Below are 13,054 nucleotides of genomic sequence, written 5' to 3' on the forward strand. Positions count from 1 at the left end.
AAGACAAAATGTGTGTGATTCTATACATAAAGTAATTTGAAGAATAACATAGAATTCCTACCACAGTACCCAGAACATAGTAGATACTGAATAAATACTTCTTAAATTATTTTTTATTTATTTGGGGGTGGGGAACAAAGGAAGATTTGAGGGATAGTAAATCAAAGTTTATTGACAGTACAAAGCCCCCAAAGAGGTAGAGGACCCAAAAGAGTTACCCAATAAATACTTTTCTTAAAGATTTATCCATTTTAATCCAAGCTGATTCCCTCTCCAGGGGGCCTGCTTGTGCCCCTCTTCAGGAAAGCAGCAACTTGGAAGAAAATCTGGCATGCCTGAGGTTGCTGGGAGAGAGGGCATGTCTGTTTCCTTTGACTTCCTTTGGCTGCCTACACTCAACTCCAGTCCCTTCTAGCTCAATTGAGTCCCCTCCTCGCGCTCATGCTGTCGTGTCCTCTCCCCTGACCTAGGCCAGAGGCATTGTTGTGAAGCAGGTTTTTTTAGTCATCAGCTATGACCTTCCCACGAGCAAGGAAAACAATATCCACAGAATTGGTCAGTGGACGATTTGGCCGTAAGGGTGTGGCTATTAACATGGTGACAGAAGACAAGAGGACTCTTTGAGACATCAAGACCTTCTACAACACCTCCATGGAGGAGATGCCCCTCAATGTCACTGACCTCATCTGAGGAGCTGTCCTGCTACCTAGCCCCACCCAGGGTTCAGTCTGAGGGACTGAAGAGGAGCAGGAGGGGGAAGGGATGGTAACCAAGGGATGGATATTTTTTCATTTTTTTCTTTGAATAAATGTCACTTTTTGAGGCAAAAGAAGGAACCGTAAAAAAAAAAAAAAAGATTTATCCATTTTAGAGAGACCATGTGTACAAATGCATGAGTCAGGGGAGGGGCAGAGGGAGAGACTCTTAATGAGGATTCCCTGCTGAACCCAGTGCTCAAGGCAGGGCTCAATCTCAGGACCCATGAGATCATGACCTGAGCAGAAACCAGGAGTCAGATACTCAACTGACTGAGCCACCCAGATGCCCATGGACACACAAAATTAAAAGACACAACATTAGGAAAATACTGGGAATAAATACTGATAAAGGAGTAATACCATAATATATGAAGAACTCATACATATCCATACGGAAGAAATCAATGCCGCTAATACTTGTATAGGTATAGAGTATGAACACAACAAGAGTTGACACACAAAAAAATACAAATAACTAATACTTGAAAATCTTTGATCTCGTCAAAATGCAAATTAAGGTGTGCTTGGGTGGCTCAGTCAGTTAAACATCCAACTCTCGATCTCAGCTCCGGGTCGATCTCAGGGTCATGAGTTCAAGCCCCACATTGGACTCCATGCTGCGTGTGGACCCTACTCTAAATAAATAAATACATAGGGGCGCCTGGGTGGCTCAGTGGGTTAAGCCGCTGCCTTCGGCTCAGGTCATGATCTCAGGGTCCTGGGATCGAGTCCCGCATCGGGCTCTTTGCTCAGCGGGGAGCCTGCTTCCCTCTCTCTCTCTCTCTCTGCCTGCCTCTCCATCTACTTGTGATCTCTCTCTGTCAAATAAATAAATAAAATCTTTTAAAAAAAAATAAATAAATACATAAATAAATGCAAATTAAAGTAAATTTCCTTTGTAAACTACTACTTTATAGAGATTTTTAAGATTTTTTATTTATTTTTTTTTTAAAGATTTCATTTATTTATTTGACAGAGAGAAATCACAAGTAAGCAGAGAGGCAGGCAGAGAGAGAGGAGGAAGCAGGCTCCCTGCTGAGCAGAAAGCCCGATTCGGGGCTCGAACCCAGGACCTGGGACCATGACCTGAGCCGAAGGCAGTGGCCTAACCCACTGAGCCACCCAGGCGCCCCAAGATTTTTTATTTTTAAGCAATCTCTACACCCAACATGGGGCTCAAAATTCACAACACTGGGGTGCCTGGGTGGCTCAGTGGGTTAGGTCTCTGCTTCGGCTCGGGTCAGGACTCAGAGTCCTGGGATCAAGCCCGGCATCATCGGGCTCTCTGCTCAGCAGGGAGCCTGCTCCCCCCCCCCCCCCGCCTGCTGCTCTGCCTACTTGTGATCTCTCTCTCTCTCTGTCAAATAAATAAAATCTTAAAAAAAAAAAATTCACAACCCTGAGATCAAGCGTCTCATGCTCCACTGACCAAGCCAGCCAGACAGCCCTGGAGATATTTTTAAATAGGAGTATCTAATATTGGTATTGTTAGCTCTACTGGTAGAAATTTTTAGTTGGCAGTTAGCTTTTTGAAGATCAATTTGGCTGTGTATAAGAAGTTCTATAAAAATCACATCCATTAGCTCGATTTCACTATTAGGAACTTAAGTAATTTAAAAGTTAATAACAGGGGCGCCTGGGTGGCTCAGTGGGTTAAGCCGCTGCCTTCGGCTCAGGTCATGATCTCAGGGTCCTGGGATCGAGCCCCGCATCTGGCTCTCTGCTCAGCAGGGAGCCTGCTTCCTCCTCTCTCTCTGCCTGCCTCTCTGCCTGCTTGTGATCTCTCTCTGTCAAATAAATAAATAAAATCTTTAAAAAAAAAGTTAACATTATAAAGATATTAATTGCAGTTATATGATGAAATAAAAATATGGAAATAACCTATGTGATCACTGGTAATGGAATAGATAACGTTGTTGCATTGTGTATTAGGATCTAAGAAACTTGAGTATAGAAGTCATTTATTTTTATTTTTATTTTATTTTATTCATTTGATAGACAGAGATCACAAGTAGGCAGAGAGGCAGACAGAGAGGAGGAAGCAGACTCCCCGCTGAGTGGAGAGCCTGATGCAGGGCTTGATACCAGGACCCTGAGACCATGACCTGAGCCAAAGGCAGAGGCTTAACCCACTGAGCCACCCAGGCGCCCCTAGAAATAATTTAAAATAGATTTTTAAAAAGTTAACCACGTTTTATATAATGGAGAAAAAAAATCAAGAAATCGTCTAAACGTATAATGGTAATGGAATGAATGGATGAATATGTTAAATTATGTGCTAGGGATTAACAAACTTGAAAGTTTCTTCCCTTTCTGAACCAGACCCTACTTTGATTCTTGATCTAGAAGAAGAAAGTGTTTGTAAATAATATATGCTTTATATATTCATAAAAGCATTCTGGAAGATATTCCTAAAACTACTGACATTGGTTACTGGGGGCAGGGAGTGCGGGTGAAGAGGAGTAGGTGATGAGAGACTTCCTTATGACTTTTTACACTTTTGTCTGGTTTGAATTTTTACATATCTTTGCATTCCTTTTGCGATGAAAAAATTATTAATATTTTTTAAAAGATTTTATTTATATATTTGACAGAGAGAGATCACAAGTAGGCAGAGACAGAGGGGGAAGCCGAGCAGAGAGTCCAATGCGGAACTTGATCCCAGGACCCTGAGATCATGACCTGAGCCAAAGGTATAGTCTTAACCCACTGAGCCACTCAGGCGCCCCAGTTATTAATATTTTTTTACCTTTTTTTGTGGTTGTATCAGGCTGCCTGTTTCTACACAGGCTGCCATAACAGAATACCACAGACTGGATGGCTCAAGCAACAGAAATTTATTTTCTCAAAGTTCTGGTGGTAGGAAATCCAAGATTAAGGTGTCCGCAGGGTTGGTTTCTGGTGAGATCTCTCCTTCTGGCTTATGAATGACTACCATCTGGCTGTGTCCTCACATGGCCTTTCTTCTGTGCCAGGCCCTCCTAACGTCTCTTCTTATAAGGACGCTAATGCTGTTGAATTAGTGCTTACCCTTGTGACCTCATTTAACTTTAATTACTTCCTTATAGGCCCTCTCTCCAAATATAGTCACATTGGGTGTTAGGGCTTCAATATATGAATCTGAAGAGACATAATTTAATCCAAAAGAGTGGTTTTATGTGTGTGTGTGTGTGTGTGTGTGTGTGTGTGAATGCACATATACATATGTATATATACACACAAATATACAGATAGATATATATATCGTGAAATTTACCGTTCTAACCATCTTTGAGAATACAGTTCTATGGTATTAAATACATTCATGTTGTGCAAAAATCACCAACATCTATTTCCAGAACTTTCTCATCTTTCCCAATTAAGACTCTATGCCTGTTAAACACTAATTACCCATTCCCCCTTCTTCCAGTCCCTGGCAAACACCATTCCATTTTCTGTCTCTGTAAATTTGGCTACACTTGGAACTTCATAAAAATAAATCACAGAGGGTGCTTGGCTGGCTCAGTCCAGAAGAACATGTGACTTTTGATCTTAGGGTCATGCATTCCATCCCTATGTTGGGTGTAGAGATTACTTTAAAAAGGCTTAAAAAATGAATGAATCATACAATATTTGTCCTTTTGTGACTGATTTATTTCACTTAGCATAATTTCTTTTTTAAAGATTTATTTATTGGGGGGGGGTGGAGGAAGAAAGAGTCTTAAGCAGACTCCACAGGACATGGGGTCAGTTTCACAACCCTGAGATCATGACCTGAGCCAATACCAAGAGTCAGATGCTTAAACTGATTGGACCACCCAGGCACCCCTCATTGAGCATAATTTAAAGTTACCCATGTAGCTTATAGCAGAATTTCTTTCCTTTTTAAGGCTCAATAATGTTCCACTGCATGTGGTTGCCATGTTTTGTTTATTTGTTCATCCACTGATAAAAACTTGGGTTGCTTCCACCTTTTGGCTTATTGTAAAACTTCCATGAATATGGGAGTACAAATATCTATTCAAGTCACTGCTTTTTCATTCTTTTAGACAGACACCCTGAAGTGAAATTCCTGGATCATATGTTTGAGGAACCATCATACTGTTATCCACAATAGCTGTACCATTTTACATTCCCACCAGCAGCGCATGAGGCTTCCAATTTCTTCACATCCTCACCAACACTTGTTACTTCCTTTGTTTTCCATATTATTCATCCTAACGGGTGTGATTATAGCTTTGATTTGCATTGTCCTGATAATTAGGGATGCTGAAAATCTTTACATGTATTTACTGGCAATTTGTATTATATATCTTCTTTAGAGAACTGTCTGTTCAAGTACTTTGCCCACTTTTTAATTGGGTGGCTCGTTTTTCTGTTATCAAGTTATAGTTCTCTATATTCTGGATATTAACCTCTTATCAGATATATAATGGGCAAATATTTTCTTTCATTGCATGGGTTGCCTTTTCACTCTGTTGACAGTGTCCTTTGCACAAAGTTTTAAATTTTGATGAAGTCCAATTTATTATTTTTCCTTTTATTGTCTATGCTTTTGGTGTCATATCCAGGAAGTCATCACCAAATCCAATGAAGCTTTTCCTCTGTTTTCTTCTCTCTCTCTCTTTTTTTAACATAAGATTTTATTTATTTGACAGAGAGAGAGCATGCATGTACAAAGGGAGAGGGAGTCTAATGCTGCTTGATCCCAGGGCTCTGAGACCACAACTGGAGCCAAAGGCAGACACTTAATAAACTGAGCCACCCAGGGCCTCCCTCCCCCCTGTCTGTTTTCTTCTGAGAGTTTTATAGTTTTAGCTATTAAGTTTAAATCTTTGATCAATTTTCAGCTGATTTTTTTATATAGTGGAAGGTAATGGTCTAACTTCATTCCTTTGCATTGGATATTCATTTTTCTGAGCACCATTTGTTGAAAAGACTCTTCTTTCCCTATTGAATAATCTTGATACTCTTGTCAAAAATCATTGGACCTGGAGCGCCTGGGTGGCTCAGTGGGTTAAAGCCTCTGCCTTCAGCTCAGGTCATGATCTCAGGGTCCTGGGATTGAGCCCCACATCTGGCGTTCTGCTCAGCAGGGAGCCTGCTTCCCCCTTCCCTCTCTGCCTGCCTCTCTGCCTGCTTGTAAAATTTTACTTTAAATTTTTACTTTAATTTACTTTAAAAATAAGTAATAAAAATAAGTAAAATTTTACTTTAATTTACTTTAAAAATAAGTAAATTTTTAAAAAATCATCGAACCACACGTGTTTACTTCTGGGTTCTCTATTCTATCGTATTTGTGTGTGCGCATGTCCATTTTTATGTCAGTACCACACTGTTTGGACTATGATTACTGTGGCCCTATAGTAAATTATGAAATCTAGAAAAGTGAGACCTCCAACTTTTTTCTTCATATTTAATTTTTTTTTTTTTAACTACTCAGGGTTCCTTGAGATTCCATATCAATTTTAGGAATGATTTTTCTATTTCTGCAAAAAATGTCATTGCAATTTGATAGGGAATGTGTTGATCTATAGATCACTTTGGGTGGTATAGATGTCAAAATGATATAAAGTCTTCCAATCCATGAAGACAGGATGGACGTCTTTTCATTTACTTGTATCTTTAATTTCTTTCAGCAATGTTTTCTTGTTTTTGGTGTAGTGATTTTTCACTTCCTTAAGTTTATTCTTCAATATTTTATTCTTTTTGATGTTATTGTAAATTGAATTTTCTTAATTTTTCTTTTCTTTTATTTAAAAGATTTTATTTATTTATTTGACAGAGAGAGAGATCATAAGTAGGCAGAGAGGCAGGCAGAGAGAGAGGGGGAAGCAGGCTCCCTGCTGAGCAGAGAGTCCAATGCGGGCCTCGATCCTAGAACCCTGAGATCATGACCTGAGCTGAAGGCAGAGGCTTAACCCACTGAGCCACCCAGGAGACCCTGTTTTCTTAATTTTTCTTTTGGATTATTCATTATTTGTATATAGAAATGCAAACTGATTTTTTAGTGTTGATTTTGTATCCTGCAACCTTTCTGAATTTGTTAGTTCTAACAGTTTTTTTGTGGAATCTTTAGAGTTTTCTACATATAAGATAATTTCATCTCCAAACAGAGATAATTTTACTTCTTTTCCAATTTGAAGGACTTTTATTTATTTTTCTTGTCTAATGGCTTTAACTAGGACTTCCAGTATAATGTTCTATAGAAGTCATCAGTGAATGAATTATGACTACCGTACAGCACACAGAAAAATGCTTATGGACCTATTGTTAAGGGGGAAAATGAGACAACATGCTCACTATGATTACATCTGGGTAAGGATTATTACACAGATGAATAAGCACTAAGAAAAGGAATGTTAAAAGGTAAAGATGGTGGTATTAAGAAGTGAGATAATTCTGGGGCACCTGGGTGGCTCAGTGGTTTAAAGCCTCTGCCTTCAGCTCAGGTCATGATCTCAGGGTCCTGGGATCGAGCCCTGCATCGGGCTCTCTGCTCAGCAGGGAGTCTGCTTCTTCCCTCTCTCTCTCTGCCTACTTGTGATCTCTGTCAAATAAATAAATAAAATCTTTAAAAAAAAAAAAGAAGTGAGATAATTCTGATCTTACCATGTTTGAAAAAAAAATTTTTTTTAAAGAAGATGGTTTCTTTTTTTTTTTTTTTTTTTAGATTTTATTTATTTATTTGACAGAGATCACAAGTAGGCAGAGAAGCAGGTGGGGAGGGGGGAAGCAGGCTCCCTACCGAGCAGAGAGCCCGATGTGGGGCTCAATCCCAGGATCCTGGGATCATGACCTGAGCTAAAGGCAGAGGCTTTAACCCACCAAGCCACCCCTGAAAAACATTTTTTAAAATATTTTATTTATTTAGAGAGAGAGTGTGTGTGCATAAGCCAGGGGAGGAGCAGAGGGAGAGGGAGAGAGAGTCTCAAGCAAACTCCACACTGAATGCAGAGCCCAACATGGGCTCAATCCCAGGTCACTGAGATCATGACCTAAGGTAAAATCAACAGTCAGATGTTCAACCAACTGAACCACCTAGGTACCCTTCATGTTTGAAATTTTAAAAATACTGCAGCAGCTGGATTGTAGTCTGAATTGAGCATATTGAGAATTGCTTTGTTTTTTAATATTAATATTCTAAGGATATTGGGCTTTGTTCTTAAAATTAATCCATTCATTCCAAACAGTAGTTGAGATTGATGTTTTATATCAGACCTGAAGGTTTTGCACCTATTAAAACAGTTTACCGACTGTTAAAATGCCTGAGATAACTTGAAATTCAGAGACATCTATGTTTTTATGTTTTATCTTTTTTTTTAATGTTTTATCTTTTTTTTTAAGATTTTATTTATTTATTTGTCAGAGAGAGAGAGGGAGAGAGAGCGAGCACAGCAGACAGAATGGCAGGCAGAGGCAGAGGGAGAAGCAGGCTCCCTGATGAGCAAGGAGCCCGATGTGGGACTCGATCCCAGGACGCTAGGATCATGACCTGAGCCGAAGGCAGCTGCTTAACCAACTGAGCCACCCAGGCGTCCCTAATGTTTTATCTTTTTAATAAAGATCTCTACTCTTGGGCACCTGGGTGGCTCAGTTGGTTAAGCATCTGCTTTTGGCTCGGGTCATGATCCTGGTATCCGGGATCCAGCCCTGCATCCAGCTTCCTGCTCAGCAGGGAGTCTGCTTCTCTTTCTCCCTCTGCTCCTCCCCCTGCTTGTGCTCACTCTCTCTCTCTCCAAATAAATAAAATATATTTTTTAAAACCTATCATATTTACTTCCAATGCTTTTACAGTTTGCAGTCTTCTTTGCATTAATTTTTAATGTGCTGAAATTTAAAATTTTAAATTTAATTAAATAGTTCCTATTTTCGGGGCGCCTGGGTGGCTCAGCGGGTTAAGCCGCTGCCTTCGGCTCAGGTCATGATCTCAGGGTCCTGGGATCGAGCCCCGCATTGGGCTCTCTGCTCAGCGGAGAACCTGCTTCCTCCTCTTTCTCTGCCTGCCTCTCTGCCTGCTTGTGATCTCTCTCTGTCAAATAAATAAATTAAAAATCTTTAAAAAAAAAATAGTTCCTATTTTCCTTTGAGCTTTTTTTTTCCTTCTAAGCCTAGTTTATCTTCAGTTCAGCAGGTGTTTGTTGAATACCTATTATGTGCTGGGACACTATGGGCACATTTTTGAGTGAAAATCATGTGGGCTACAAAGAAAATACAGATCCAAACATTTAATGAATATTTATTCTAATTTCTTCTAAGTTCTCTATTTTTTATTTTATTTTATTTTTTTTAAAGATTTTATTTATTTATTTGACAGAGAGAGCTCACAAGTAGACGGAGAGGCAGGCAGAGTGGGGGGGGGGGGGAAGCAGGCTCCCTGCTGAGCAGAGAGCCCGATGCGGGACTCGATCCTAGGACCCTGAGATCATGACCTGAGCCGAAGGCAGCGGCTTAACCCACTGAGCCACCCAGGCGCCCCGAGTTCTCTATTTTTTATATGTAAATTCTTAATTTACTCGGGATTAATTTTGGTCAATGCTTCTATAGTAACTAACTTTTTTTTTTTTTTAAAGATTTCATTTATTTCTTTGACAGAGAAAGACACAGCGAGAGAGGGAACACAAATAGGGGGAGTGAGAGGCAGAAGCAGGCCTCCACTGAGCAGGAAGCCCGATGCGAGGCTCGATCCCAGGACTCTGGGATCATGACCTGAGCCGAAGGCAGACACTCAACGACTGAGCCACCCAGGCACCCCAACTAACTTTTTTTGAAAGTTAGTGAGGCACTTCAAATTCATATTTGAGCTGTTTTATTATTCAGTGTAAAACTTTCACTGTTAGCCAGTTGAAGTTAATTATATAACTTAAATTCAGGAGAATTAGATCTTGAGAAAGTGTATTCACTTTTATAGTCATCAGAATAAATTAAATTACTCTTATATTTTGAAAAGTTTGCTGTCTCATTACTGTTGTGTGCTTTCCTCAGATAGAGAAAATGAGTTGTATCTTCATAATTTAAAACAGCAAAGGGAAAAAAAAAAACTGCTAAAGAAACCAAATAAGATTTTGGATGTTTGTCTTATTCTATATAATAATAAATAGATAATATTCTATTTGCTAATTTTTAGAAAGTAATAACATTAAGATAGAACTTATAGAATGATCTTTCAAAATTTTGTGTAACATATCGAGGAAGGGGATGTGGTGAAGGAATATATTTGTTTCATGAGTAGAAATTTGAGTAAGAAAGACATTTATTTGGGTTGGGAAAAAAAAGGCAAATTATTTGTCCCTGACATTGAGGATAATGTTTAATAAGCAAGTATGGATAATATTTAATAAGTGTGGAGAAGCAGTATGATAGCTTCAGTACAGTTGCAATTTGCCCTTCCACATTTCTTCTTTTTAGAAGATATTGTGAGTGCATGCTTGGCTCAGTGAGTAGAGCATGCAACTTCTTTCTTTCTTTTTTTTTTAATTAACATATAATGTATTATTTGCTTCAGGGGTACAGGTCTATGAATCATCAGGCTTACACAATTCACAGCACTCACCATAGCACATACCCTCCCCAATATCCACAACCCACCACCCTATCCCTCCCCTCTCAGCCCCCAGCAACCGTCAGTTTGTTTCCTGAGATTAAAAGTCTCTTACGGTTTGTCTCCCTCCTTGGTCCCATCTTGTTTCATTTTTTCCCTCCCTTCCCCCACCCCATGACCTCCTGCCCTGCCTCTCAAATTCCTCACATTAGAAAGATTATATGATAACTGTCTTTCTCTGATTGACTTATTTCATTTAGCATAATGCCCTCTAGCTCCATCCATGTAGTTGCAAATGGCAGGAATTCAGGTTTTTTGATGGCTGCATAGTATTCCATTGCATATATACACCACATCTTCTTTATCCATTCATCTGTTGATGGACATCTAGATTCTTTCCATAGTTTGGCTATTGTGGACATTGCTGATATAAACATTTAGATGCGCATGCCCCTTTGGAGCACTACATTTGTATCTTTAGGGTAAATACCCAGTATTGCGATTGCTGGGTTGTAGGGTAGCTCTATTTTTAATTTTTTGAGGAATCTCCACACTGTTTTCCAAAATGGATGCACCATCTTGCATTCCCATCAACAGTGTAAGAAGGTCCCCCTTTCTCCACATCCTCACCAACATCTGTCGTTTCCTGACTTGTTAATTTTAGCCATTCTGACTCGTGTGAGGTGGTATCTCACTGTGGTTTTGATTTGTATTTTCCTGATATCGAGTGATGTGGAGCACTTTTTCATGTGCCTGATGGCCATTTGGATGTCTTCTTTGCAGAAGTGACTGTTCATGTCCTCTGCCCATTTCTTGATTGGATTATTTGTTTTTTGGGTGTTGAATTTGATAAGTTCTTTATAGATTTTGGACACTAGCCCTTTATCTGATATGTCATTTGCCAATATCCTCTCCCATTCTGTCAGTTGTCTTTTGGTTTTGTTGACTGTTTCCTTTGCGGTGCAAAAGCTTTTTATCTTGATGAAATCCCAATAGATCATTTTTGCCCTTGCTTCTGTTGCCTTTGGTGATGTTTCTAGGAAGAAGTTGCTGCAGCTGAGGTCAAAGAGGTTCCTGCCTCTGTTCTCCTCCAGGATTTTGATGGGTTCCTGTCTCACATTGAGATCTTTCATCCACTTTGAGTCTATTTTTGTGTGTGGTGTAAGGAAATGGTCCAGTTTCATTCTTCTGCATGTGGCTGTCCAATTTTCCCAACACCTTTTGTTGAAGAGACTGTCTTTTTTTCCATTGGACATTCTTACCAAGCTTGCAACTTCTTGAACTCGGGGTTTGTGGGTTCCAGTCACATGCTGGGTATAGAGACCACTTAAAAATAAAATCTTTAATCTTTATATTACTTATTTCATTCTCTGGAACACATTAAACACACACACACAAATAAAACTAGGGGTTATTAAGTTCTAACGTTTATTAAGCTATGTCTGTTTTGATTCCACAATCTCTATCTACTTCCTCATCAAAGTATTTCAGTCTCTTTAAAGCTTAAAAGATACCATCTTTGAGGCACCTAGGTGGCTCAGTTGGTTAAGCGACTGCCTTCAGCTCAGGTCATGATCCCTGGGTCCTGCTTCTCCCACCCCCTGCTTGTGTATGTGCATTCTCTCTCACTCGTGTGCGCACAAATATATAAATAAAATCTTTAAAAAAAATTAAAAGATATCATCATCTACTATAGGAATATTCTTTCCCCTAAGGTGATATGTAGAATTGTACATCTTAAAGGGACCCCAAAGCATTACAGGAGGATTTTAAGTACCCATTTCCCATTCCTGGCTATTATTACTTACCTTTTTGTCTGACTAAATCCACAGACTTTTAGCTTCAGCCACATTCCAAAATGCCACCTATTTAACTTTCCCTTGCTAGTGGAAATCAACTTTAAGTTGTTAAAAGGAATCTAAATGCCAAATTAATGGGAGAATAAAACAGATGAAAAGATGTTCCTTTTCTGAACAGGATTTAATCTAGGATCAGCTATGACTAGAAAACCTTTGGCTCTCGGAAGGAGGCTGTGGACCTTGAGCAAGAAAGATAATTAGAAACTAAATGGGATATTAGGATGCTCTGGGATGTTCATAGATTCAATCCCATAGGACTGTGGGTCAGCAACAACCCACACATTTAATTAAATGGTATAATATATATTAAAATGCTCTGTAAACAATAATGAACTAGACTATTAAAAAACCAGGCAATTCTGAATGATTTGTAATATTAGTCTTATATACATATTATCAAGTCTCTACTTCAAATGATGCACTTATGCTTCTAATTATATAAAATAGAATTTGAAAAGCGTGCAGCTCAAATCACTGTATCAGGGATTGTTTCATTTCAAGTGAAAAGAGGTTCTGTTTTTGGCCCACAGCTAAAAATACACAATACTAAAGACTACCTTCCCCTGGGATACCTAGCTGGCTCAGGCAGTGGATCATGGAACTCTTGATCTCAAGGTCATGAATTCAAACCCCACATTGGGTGTAGAGATTACTTAAAAAAAAAAAAGAGGAAAAAAAAAAGGGGACTATCTTCCCCTAACCCATTTGGTGTTTGAAGAAGCATCAGCTTTTATTTATTTATTTATTTATTTATTTAAAAGATTTTATTTATTTATTTGACAGACAGAGATCACAAGTAGGCAGAGAGGCAATTGTGGGGAGTGGGGAAGCAGACTCCCTGCTGAGCAGAAAGCCTGATGCAGGGCTCCATCCCAACACCCTGAGATTATGACCTGAGCTGAAGGCAGAGGCTTAAC

At 39.2% G+C, this 13,054-nt stretch overlaps 1 non-coding gene across 1 annotated transcript; it reads left to right on the forward strand.

The window, feature by feature from the left end:
* Nucleotides 1–254: 254 nt before the first annotated feature.
* On the forward strand, nt 255–397 carry LOC125094614 (small nucleolar RNA SNORA67). The gene has a single exon (XR_007125623.1). It is a non-coding gene; the product is annotated as a small nucleolar RNA SNORA67 (small nucleolar RNA).
* Nucleotides 398–13,054: the final 12,657 nt, after the last annotated feature.

The sequence above is a fragment of the Lutra lutra genome, chromosome 2 (genome assembly GCF_902655055.1).
Source record: "Lutra lutra chromosome 2, mLutLut1.2, whole genome shotgun sequence".
Taxonomy (NCBI): domain Eukaryota; kingdom Metazoa; phylum Chordata; class Mammalia; order Carnivora; family Mustelidae; genus Lutra; species Lutra lutra.